This window comes from Callorhinchus milii, unplaced genomic scaffold (genome assembly GCF_018977255.1).
Source record: "Callorhinchus milii isolate IMCB2004 unplaced genomic scaffold, IMCB_Cmil_1.0 Scaffold2, whole genome shotgun sequence".
NCBI lineage: Eukaryota > Metazoa > Chordata > Chondrichthyes > Chimaeriformes > Callorhinchidae > Callorhinchus > Callorhinchus milii.
The window spans coordinates 33,247,023-33,259,644 of NW_024704743.1; positions in this window are offsets into that span (position 1 = coordinate 33,247,023).

Sequence of the window (12,622 nt, forward strand, 5' to 3'; positions counted from 1 at the left end):
GAGGCTAAACACAACCCAAAAATCCTTTTTTCCACCACCCACTACCTCCTCCGTGCCCCCCCTCAGGTCTCCTCAATCTTCACATCCAATGCCAAGTGCGAGGAGGTCATGGACTTCTTTTCTTCTAAAATACTTAACATCCGCCAGGCAGCCTCATCCACCTGCCCCTTGTCATCCACCACCACGCCCTCTCTGTCCCCCTCACCTTCCTCATCATCTGCTCCTACCACCACCCCCATTCTACATTCCTTCCTCCCCATCTCTCCCTCCTCCCTCTCACCCACCATCACCCCCATGAAACCCACCACCTACTGCCTCGACCCCCTCCCCACCAACTTGCTGGTCACCCAGCTCCCCCTCCTCTGCCCACTACTGGCTGACATCATCAACCAGTCCCTCTCCTCCGGATCAGTCCCTGCCTCCCTCAAAACTGCTGTCATCACCCCCCTCCTGAAAAAACCCTCCCTGGATCCCTCAAACCCCGGCCACTCCCATCCTATTTCTAACCTGCCCTTCCTCTCAAAAGTTCTAGAACACGTCATTGCCAACCAACTCCGCGCACACCTCTCCTCCCACTCCCTCTTCGAACCCCTCCAGTCCGGTTTCCACCCACAGTACAGAGACTGCGCATGTGAAAGTCACAAACGACATCCTCTTTATCTGTGACCAGGGCTCCCTCTGCCTCCTTGTCCTCCTGGACCTCTCCGCCGCGTTTGACACAGTTGATCACGCCATCCTCCTCCACCGCCTTTCCTCCGTCATCCACCTCAGTGGGAGCGCACTTGCCTGGTTCAAGTCCTACCTCACAAACTGCCAGCAGTACATCTGCACAAACGGCTTCTCCTCCCACTCTCACCCAGTCACCTGCGGGGTACCCCAAGGATCCATCCTTGGCCCCCTCCTCTTTCTGATCTACATGCTCCCTCTTGGGGATGTCATCCGCAGACATGGGGTACATTTCCACATGTATACAGATGACACCCAACTCTATTTTTCCACCTCTCTTTGGGACCCCCAGTCCCCTGATGTTCTGTCAGCCTGCCTGTCAGATCTCAGAGGCTGGATGAGCGCAAACTTCCTTCAGCTGAACGTTGACAAGACGGAAGCCATACTCTTTGGCTTTCGTCAACGTCTAAAATCTCACGGCTCTCACCTCCTCCACCTACCCGACCTCCCCCTAAAACTCTCCGAACCCGTACGCAACCTAAGCGTCAGGTTCGACCCCCAATTATCCTTCCTCCCCCACATCTGATCCCTCACCAGCACCGCCTTTTACTACCTCCAATGCATCGCCCGTCTCCGCCAATACCTCTCCCCAAAAGCCACTGGTTCATGTTTTTGTCACCTCTTGGCTGGACTACTCCAACACCCTGCTCACCGATCTCCCATCCACTACCATCCATAATATCCAAATCATTCAAAACTCTGCCGCCCGCATTCTCACCCGCACGAAACTGCGCTCCCTGATCACCCCAGTCCGTGCCAGACTGCACTGGCTGCCTGTCCCAGAGAGGATCGATTTCAAGGTCCTCACCCTTGTATTCAAGTTCCTGTACTCCTCTGCACCCCTTTACCTCTCTGACCTCCTCTCTCCTCAAAACAGTACCCGTTGCCTTCTTTCCTCCGGGTCTGGCTTCCTTCTCGTCCCCTGAGTCCTCCGCTCCACCCTCGGCGGCCGTGCCTTCAGCCATTATGCCCCGAGGCTCTGGAACTGCCTTCCTCACTCTCTTTGTCTCGCTCCCTGCCTTCCCATTTTCAGGTCTCTGCTGAAGACCTTTCTTTTCGACCGCGCCTTTGGTCACCTTCCTCCCCCTCCCCATGGCTCGGTCCCGGGATCCGTTACTGTAAAGCACTCTGAGACGCTGTCCAGTGTGGAGGGCGCTATATAAATCCAAGTTGTTGTTGCTGTAATGTGTTGTATTCACAGATCACATTTATATCAGCAATGTCAGAGACTGCATCTGATGGTCGGGAATGGTTATTGAATATCATTTGTTTTCCCTCACCCATAGCCCATCCCTCCTCCATGCTCGGATCCAGACCCCTGACTGTCCAGCGCCTTGGGACGTCCTCCCAACGTGAAATGCGCTCTATAAATTTGTTGTTGGTGTTGTTGGTAGCTCTCTCGACTCTGAGTCAGAAAATTGTACGTAAAAGCCCCATGTCAATAATTTGAACGCATATAGTCCAAGCTGACAGTTCAGTGTATTGATGGGGGAATGTTGCATTGTTAGAGGTGCCGTCCTTCGGATGAAATGTTAAACCAATGCCTGTTCAGGTGGATGTTAAAGATCCCATGGCACTGTTTGAAAAGTGAAGGATTTTGCTCCTGCCGTCCTGGCCAAATAAAAATTGATCATTCACTTTATGGCTATTGTGGGACATTGCTTTGGGCAAATTGACTGCCATGTTCGAATGCAAAGTACAGTCACTGCACTTTACAGTAAATCCTGTGAAGCTCTTTGAGACGTTCTCTGATATGAAAGGTGCTGTCTCAAATGTAAAGATTTTTAATTTTATCTCCGTCCACTACTAACCCAGAAAGAGTTTTATACAGTACTTAGCACAATAAGCTGGTGCTTGGGTTGTCTGCTTTTCAAGTCCCCAATGAGAAGCAGAGAACATGCTCAATAAGATTCCTACAGGCTACACGTTCTACCTGCTGTCAGGGCCACAACTAATTCTAAGGTGACTGATGATACCAGACCAGTGAAGTTGTAAGCTATGCGATCTGCTTTTCCTGTGTTACTCTAGTCTCTGCGAACATAAACATGCCATCACCACAGAAACACATTATGGAAACTTTAACCTTCACCTTCTGAATTAAATATATGATACCAGTTGTTAGGGAAAGATGTCACTGGTAAATCCCAGTTGCACTTCTACATTACTAAACTGCAGTGACCTACCCTAATGTTTTAAATGGATTCTGGCTGATGCCCAGACCAATGCCTCTCTCTATTTAACAATGTTGGAAATGGTGAGTTTTCCTCTCATTTGGGATGATATTGACTGATGGCTGGATTCATAACTACACTATTGTAGCCCCATGCACCAACATTGAAAGATATCCTATTGTCACACAATGCATTTATCTGTGGTACCTTTTAATAACATTGAATAGACTTCCGGAGTGTTTCTACTCTTTAGTTTTCCCTGATGTATGATCCGAGCCTGTAATGTGTGATTCAAGCTAAGTGCAAGCCCATTCTATTTGGTGATATCCAATTTCAAGAAATTTTTCAATCCATTTACATGGAGAATGGAAGAGCTGGCAGGAGGTGTGGGGACAGATTGAAGGCCTTAATGACTCTATCCGTTGGGAGACATGGACTCCCCAGTGTGGTGCCTTGCTAATGGTAAGGCAGCAGGTGCAACAGCAATAATGCCTTGTTCCTAAAAGCTGCTTTGGAGTGGGGAAAACAGAGAATGGTAAGGATCTTACAGATCCAAGCCAAGAACCTCCAAATCACCTTGGAGCTGGTCGTATAGCACGCACTTCAATAGTGTTATAATAATAATAATAATAATCCTTACATTTGATATAGCAGCTTATCACGTCATCGAGACATCTCAAAATTGTGCAATTGTGGTTTCTATCCAGTGTTTCACTCGTGCTCATCTCCAACCTCCCTCTCCCTCCTCCCTATCCAGCCCCCACCAACTCGGGCTCCCAGTCAGTTGTATATCAATGCTTTTGTACATCCTCTCGAAGTGAAAAGCACTTTCTAAACGTAAATTTATGTTGGATTGTAAATTGTTGTTATTGCTCAATTGCCTTTAGGGGCAGAGAGGATCTTCCTTCAATCCCTTTGCCCAACCCAGATTGGTTATTAAGGAATCCTAACAAATATCATAACTTAGACTTCTGCAATTTGACCTGTAACTATTGATAGAGTAGTTTGTACCTGGTCTATGGAAGCTATAGGCTTGAAGAGATTTCTTGCATTAACCCAGAGTCAACGCTACAACCTGTGTACAACTAGTATTGATAATGCCACTAAAAAGTACATATCTGCGATGATTCATCTATAGTGTGGAGCTTTTAGGTTCACTACACATTGGGCTTTATAACTAAATGATTGTCTTGATTTTAACTGACTGAATGGAAGTTTGTTGTGAGAAAGAATTTGAGTTTTTATAGCGCCTTTATCAAGTTAACGTCTCGAAGCATTTCGTAGGTAATTACTGTCAGTTATAATGATTCTTTTTGTAAGCAAATATTAAATGCGTCGTAAAAATGTTATGTCTGGTATGTACTGTGACTGAATATTTCACCTTCAGCGAGTGTGTTTTTGTACTTGTGGCTTGGCATCTCGTGTGACTCAATTTATGTGTGAGGCTATTTAAAGAGATTTGGGTCTAAATGTTTTTCTCCTAACTGTTCAAAGCAGATTTTTGTAAGAAGGAATCCAGTTAGAAAACCCATAGGAACTCCAGTAGATGACACTGCTACAGAGTATCCGTGGGTCAATGTGACATACTTCCAGTTCACGAAAGGAATCCCCAATTGAATAATTCAGATTTTTTAAATTAATAATCCCGTTAAAAAAAACACATTTTAAACCACATTAAGATTATTTCTATTGAACTTTCTTACTTCCGTTTTTTAGATGAATCGCATATCAGACATGCACTTTGATTGATTGATTGATTGATTGATTTTGCAAACATGTTTATATTTTTCATTGTACACTGTGGTTTCCAATGTGTTGATGGTTCGTGATTTTGCTTTCTGGGAAATACAATTGTAAACATGGAATGTACGAGTTGCTACCTCAGCGAGCATTGCATATTGTATTCCTGGGAGAGTTATGTGCTTTCCAGGTAGTAAATTGATTCATGTAAGCTAGTTGATATTCTGTTCCTTTTGGTTAGTTGTGCTTATGCCACTTTGGTTGGAAAATAACAGCTGCAAGCATGCTTGGAGATATCTTACTTCATTGATTCAGAGGAAAGAATATTTAACATTTAACATTGGGTACAAAGACAACACATAGGAATACCTACAACAGAACGAGGACTGGCGAAAGGTCTGGGCTATTGCAATCCAAAAATGAGCAAGGATTCAAAAGTTGTTTTCAGAAGATGTGCAGAAAAAAAATTCCACCATTGAAAAATATCTGTTACTACAAAGAAAATATAATAATATAATAATAATCCTTGCATTTGATATAGCGCTTGTCACGTAATATCACATAATAAGAATATTTCAGTGATTCAGTGGTGAATAAAAGCACCTCCCCTCTACCCCCCACCCCCCCACACACACTCACTATTGTCCTGAAATTGCATATGCATAACTGATCTTGCACAGTTTTTCGCTTTTTTTAATTAGCCTTCCAATTAAGATTGAATTTAAGAATTTTCTGCAATGCAGCACAATCTTAAGTTTTTAGACAAAATATTTTTTCAGGCTCAGACTGGGTGGAACTTTGGGCTTCAGAATTTTGTCATGGGCAGGAAAACAGAATAAGGACTGTGTGCAATCCACTGGATGAGGAACCAGCACAGTCCCAACGCTACCAATTCTGGTAAGTGATGCATGCCATGTATTGTAATATTTGATATGTTATCTATGAAGTAAATCAATGTGTTTTTATTCCTTTGTCTTCTGAAACAAAGGCATTTTATTCTGTAAACACTTTCAGTTCATGGATAGCATGAAGTTCATTAATGAGAGTTATTCTTTCCGATCCCCACAGATTATTCTTCTCCATCCATATGCTCTGTTGAGCAGTCTGCTGGATGGACATTGTTTCGGAGGCGGGGAAAAAACATTGCCAAGGCAATGTTAGTGCTGGCCACACACAGACACTGAAACAAAGGCCCATTCTCTACAACTTGCCAGCAAAAGCATGAGGCCTTCAAGTCACACGATCGAAGATTACAACATAGAAAGCAGGTGTTTAGTCCATTGTGGTGGCTTCTCCCTCCCCCACTCCTACCCTAGACCTTTCCTGCTTTTTCCCAGAAGTATTTAATATTTGTATATTTATTCAATCACCTTTTAAATGCTACCATATGTGGTAAAGCATTTTTTCTAACTAAAAGACCCTCTGAATTCTTCCAGCCTCACCTTCTTAACAAGGTCATCCATAAACCCATCTCGGGATCGTGCTTGACATCCACAGAATCCAGTTTAAAAGTTACAGCAACACATCAATGGAAGGCTTTCTTTTTATTGCTATTTGTTGCATTCTCATTTTCCTCCATATCTATTTTCCATTCCCATTTCACATGCAGATAAAGTCCTGCAGCATGCGGCCAGTTTCCTGTATTCCATTACAGGCATTACCCTTTGACCCTGTCAGTCTGGCTCAGTTGGTAGCACTCTCGGGATTTTCACTCACATTGTCTAAGATGACTGTCCAATGCAGTGTTGAGGGTGTTTTGCACTATCAGAGGTGCAGTTTTTCAGATGAGACATTAGACAGGAGGACATTAAAGATCCCATGGCACTATTTGAAAAGAGAAGGGAGTTTCTCCCGGTGTCATGCCAACAAACCCTCAAATAAAATTCATCATTAACTTGATGGCAATTTGTGGGACATTGTTGTGCTCAAATTGATTGCTGCGTTCACACACAAATACACAGTCAATCCACTTTACAGTGTATCCTGTGAAGCGCTTTGAGACTTCTCAATGACGTGTTAAGCCGTATACCAAATGCAATTATTATTATTAATATTATTATCATTATGCATCATGGAAGGTTAAGGCTCAGTTTTATTTTGATATGTTGAATTTTTACTGTAAAGTGTAGTGATTGTATTTTGGTAGGTAAAGAAATAACTATCCTCCTGGGTGAGGAGGTAAGTGACTTATTCTTGGGGCTGAGCTGTCCTTCTTGGGGCTGAGCTGTCCTTCTTGGCAACAGAATGTCGGAATTGAGTCAACCCTCGATAGTGGTCTTGACAGTCTGATTCCTGAGCCAGGCAGGTCCGCAGCACTTCAGGGTCCTGCTGTTGACAGCCTGCCTTGTCGACTGGACTTGGAGGGGCAGATTGGTCATTTAGGGTAGGCATTACCATTGAGCTCCTGCAAATGAAAATTCTAATGGGGAGGGTGGTCTTAGCTAGACGAGCAGGGGGAATCATGCCAGACAGTGCTTTCAGTAGTAAGCTTTGAGATTTAACCTCATTAATCTATGGCAATGGTCCAATATACACTCTGGGGTTTCCAAGTCTTGGCTGTCGCCAACCGGGGCCAAATACTTTGGGAAACACTGCACAGACACAGGGTAATCTCCAATGTGGATGGCTTACACATGTGGAATTCTCAATTTGGTTTGGATTATTTTATGCATAGTGATGTCTGCTTGTGTCAGACACCCAGTTGACCAAAGAAATTGGGAATTTGGTTGGAAACTCAATTTATTGTTGCAATTAACTCAAATAATCTCCATATCTAAACACTTCCAATTTTGAATGTTTTAAGTGATACTATCGCCAGCCAATAGGGGGCAGAAAAGATAACGGTTTAAAAGGGTGGACCATTTTGTGTCTTTGGTGTATTTGAGGCCACATGTGACCTCTGATGGCAGAGAGGGCCAGACTGGAGCCTGGTGCGCAGAGCAAGCGGACAGGTGTATATGGAAGAAGCAGTTCACAGAGGTAAAGAGGAACGAGGCCGTAGAGCCCTTTAAAGGCAAAGTTATAGTATATAATGGCGTGGGGTATAGGGTATAATGGTGTGGGCTACAGGGTATAATGGTTTGGGGTATAGGGTATAATGGTGTGGGGTATAGGGTATATAACAACAACAAGATTCCATTTATAGAGCGCCTTTCATGTCGGGAGGACGTCCCAAGGCGCTGAATGTTGTGGGGTATAGTGTATAATGTTGTGGGGTATAGGGTATAATGGTGTGGGCATATAGTGTATAATGTTGTGGGGTATAGGGTATAATGGTGTGGGGTATAGTGTATAATGTTGTGGGGTATAGGGTATAATGGATTGGGGTATAGGGTATAATGGTGTGGGGTATAGTGTATAATGTTGTGGGGTATAGGGTATAATGGATTGGGGTATAGGGTATAATGGATTGGGGTATAATGTATTAGTGGTGTGGGGTATAGTGTATAATGTTGTGGGGTATAGTGTATAATGTTGTGGGGTATAATGTATAATGATGTGGGGTATAGTGTATTAATGGTGTGGGGTGTAGTAATAATAATAATATAATAATAATCCTTGCATTTGATATAGCGCTTTTCACGTCGGGAGGACGTCCCAAAGCGCTTCACAGAACACACTGTAAAGTGAATTGACTGTATATTTATGGGCGAACGCGGCAGCCAATTGCACACAGCAATGTCCCACAAACAGTCGTAGATTGAAAATGATCAATTTATTATTGTTTTTGGTTTTTTGGAGGGATTATTATTAGGCGTGTGGAGTAAGGAAACTTGCCCAAGGTTTCGCCCTGTGCCTGGATTTGAACTCAGGTCTCTCACTTGCAAAGCGAGTGCTCTAACCACTGAGCTACAGGACTCCACTATATTATAGTGTATTAATGGCATGAGGAATAGTGTATAATGGTGTGGGGTATAGTGTATTATTGGTGTGGGGTATAGTGTATTATTGGTATGGGGTATAGGGTATAACGGTGTGGGGTATAGGGTATAACGGTGTGGGGTATAGGGTATAACGGTGTGGGGTATAGGGTATAATGGTGTGGGGTACAGGGTATAATGGTGTGGGGTACAGGGTATAATGGTGTGGGGTATAGGGTATAATGGTGTGGGGTAGAGGGTATAATGGTGTGGGGTATAGGGTATAATGGTGTGGAGTATAGGGTATAATGGTGTGGGGTAGAGGGTATAATGGTGTGGGGTAGAGGGTATATGGTATAGTGCATGGTGGAATTTGTCACCTTGTGTTGCTGAGCACTAGTTATTTAGCTGTGGTTAGGGCATACACAGTTGTTATAATGTGCCCTGCACTGTATATATACTGTTATTATCTAAAAATGAAAGAAGAGCCCCAACTCTTCTGATTTGCTCACTTCATTCCTATTGATCATCCCTATTTCACCCACAAAATATACAGTCCATTCACTTTACAGTATATTCTGTGAAGCGCTTTGAGATGTCTCGAAGACATGATAAGGCATTATACCAAATGCAAGGATTATTATTATTGTTACATTAATAGTAATTACACTGCAGATGTGGGAGGCAAAACTTTTTATCGTCCAGCTAATAACAATTTGCTTACGTGTTCTGGGTTTGTGGCATATTTTTACCCTGATTTTGACCCTGTTTGAATCTTTCCATTGTTTCTCTTTAAATGTTGTTATGACAGTCTAAACTAGCAAATAAACCTAAACGTGTGATAACAAGTCTTCACTGCAGTCTTCTTTTATTAATGAGCATGATCTGCGATTTAAAGCTGACAAACTCTAGCTAAATCTTGTATCAAGGTCACCGTGAACTTAGAGGTCTATCACTTGCCGATTCCTAGTTGTTTTTCCTGCCAAGTGAACTGGTTGGATTTACGTGGAATTTTTTTGCCTTTTTTTTAGGTTTGCACAGAGCTGGAATAGAGCCCGAATAAGGCTTGTTTAAAATGCAATCTCATTCATACAGGAGGAGAGTTGACAGAGAAGAAAATCCTGGCAAACATATTACATGCGACATTCCACGTGACTCCCCCACAAATTATCATTTAAAATCCAGCACCAAAACGAAATTAATTGGATCTGGTTCCAACATAATTAAAAAGATTTGATATCGCGCCTCATCACGTCAAAGCACTTCATACACTTTGAAGTGTTGTGACTGTTGTTTTGTAGATAATCATGGACCAGGAGGATCTTACAAACAGAGACAAGATGAATAACTGGTGAATCATGCCTCTTTGGTTAATTTGGATGCATCTTCAAACACATTGCCTGGTACTTTCCGCTCTGTTACTTCCTACCTAAATAATTCACTGCTTCTGCTGTTCCGCATAAATAGGACCCACGGCATTCACACACTCACCATGTTAATTTCACAGCTGAGAAGCGATAATAAATAAAGAAATAAAATCTGTAGACTCAAACCACAATATTTATGTGTTCGTATTTAGATATTCTTTTAAATGGGTCTGAGTAAGGGCAGGTAAATGGGACTTGAAAGGGTTTTGACCACCTTTAAAATCCTCTGACAAAAGGTATCATTTTCACCATGCCTTTGGTCAACACCATTGAATTCTCCTGCTTAGGGATCCCCACTGTGTTTTTGTGAAGCGCTTTGAAATGTTCATTCCTATGTGAAAGGACTATTGAAGTGCAAGTTGTTGTTGAAATATTTTGAGTTTGAACATTGCTTGGAGGAATGATGTAATCTCCTGCAGAAAAGATTCCTGACTTATGTAACTCTGAAGGATGATTACAGCAAAGCCACTTGTGTAAGATGCCTCAAAGGTGCTGACATCAACTTCTCTTCCCCCTTCCCCCAACCCTCCCCCATGCTCGGGTCCCAACCCCTGATTGTCCAGCCCTCTGGGATGTCCTCCCGACGTGAAAGGCGCTCTATAAATGTAATTTTGTTGTTGTTGTTCCCTAGTGTGAGTTTGAGCCACCAGCAAGCTGCCCAGCATAAGCTGCCATAGCTGAAGATTGTTAGTATCTAGAATGGGCAAAAATACTGCTGTTTAGCTTGCTGTTGAATCATGTTCCCCTAGTGTAGTGGTTATCGTGCTCACCTCACAAGCAAGAGGACCCGGGTTTGATTCCAGGCGGGGTGAATCCTTAGCCAAGTTTCCTTACTCCACACGCCTCTTACCTGGCAGTAAATAGGAACCCTCCCATCTTCCCATCACAGTAACAAGCTGTTATTTATTCTGAAATTGCTCCTTGTAACCCTAAACCTGTGTCCTCAGCGCTCTGAGACACTACCTCTCGTGAAGAGTACTATATAAATGGAATTTGTTGATGTCTCTGCAAATCTGAAAGTATTGTTCCAAATTTACTTTCTGAATCCCATTTACAATCTTATATACAAGGTCCCCTTGGAGATATCCCTTTTCAAAACTGAAAAGTGCTAGCTTGTCTAATCGTTGCTCACAGCTCTAACATTGGGGATCATCCTTGTTGCTCTCCTCTGCATTGCCTCTAGGTACGCCATTGACCAGAGCACAGTACGCTATAGCTTGAGCATGACTTCTGGGGATCTGAACTCGACTGATTTCTTTTGTATTAATAGATTGGGGAAGGATAATGCTCTGTCCATTGCTCATGGCCGCACACTTTAATGTCGCAAATAAAGGGATTTCCCACATAAGCAAACTTTGTCAAAGAGTACTAAATTTGCCCACACATGACGTATCATATTAATCATAATAATAATCTGTGCGTTTCATACAGGATGTCTCAAAGCGCTTCACAGAATTCACTATGAAGTGTAATGACTGTACTTTGAAGGTGAATATTGCAGCAATATGTGCACAGCAATGTCCTGCAAACAGCCATGAAGTGAGTGACCAATTTTATCTAAGATTGTTAGCCAGGATACCAGGAGAAACTCTCCTCTCTTTTTAATTAGTACCATGGGATCTTTTACAGACACCTGAACAAGCAGATAGGGCCTCGGTTTAACATGTCATCCAAAGGATGGCAGCTCTGACAATGCAGTTCACCCCTGTAGACTTATGAATTCAAAGTCCTGACATCAGACTTGAAGCAACAGCCTTGTGACTCAGGCGAGCGTGCTTCCAACTGAGCCAAACTGACACATCGTCTGACATTTCACCAAGTGTTGAAAAAGTCAGATTGGTTAGAGAGATATAACAGATTGCAAAGTGTAAACCTCGGAAAAATTCTTGGAACCTGCAGATGACATTTCTTGGAAATTCACCTCGAACAACTGAGAGTACCTTGGAGCCTACTTCAAACAATGCCCCTGAAAGTAAGAATGCTCTTGTTTTTATAAACAATCAACATGAGATGACGTGCCCTAAGCCTGTCTATATACTACATATTTAGCTGTGGTTCAATATCAAGTGTCTGGCATAACGTACACAGTCACTCCCCTTTACAGTAAAACCCTGTGAAGTATTTTGAGATGTTCTACAAATGTGAAAGTCGCTAAATCAAATATAAGGATTTTTATTATAAAAGGGAAGCTTACACAACATGACCTGAAGTGAAGCCAGACTCCTGATCAACATGTAGCTTCTCCATAGTCTGTTTAAAGTTCTCAGAATGTCTACTGGAGACTGATTGGACTTGTTTTTAAAATGATTAAAGCACCAATATACACGAGCATTAATGCGAAGTGCATTATTTCAGGTCAATTCACTCTGTGAATTATATCATGCACGCACATTGCCACGTTACCTGGAAGAAAGCACTCTTGCTGCAGAGCATAAACAAGATTAATGAAGTTAAAGTGGAGCTGGGTGCTGGATTCATGGCAGTGTTAGTGTAATTCTGAAGCTGTTTTTTGTAATGTAACACCAATGTCATGTTTATATTTGCAGTGTGCTTCAGAGCTGATTCAAACAGAAGTGACTACAGCACCTGAAACTTACAGTGCTGTACACTTGACTCATTTACACTTCAGAGCTGACTCTTGCATATTCAGTCATGGCAACAGGCCTGCAGGCAAGCATGAAACAGATGCTTTGCAGGA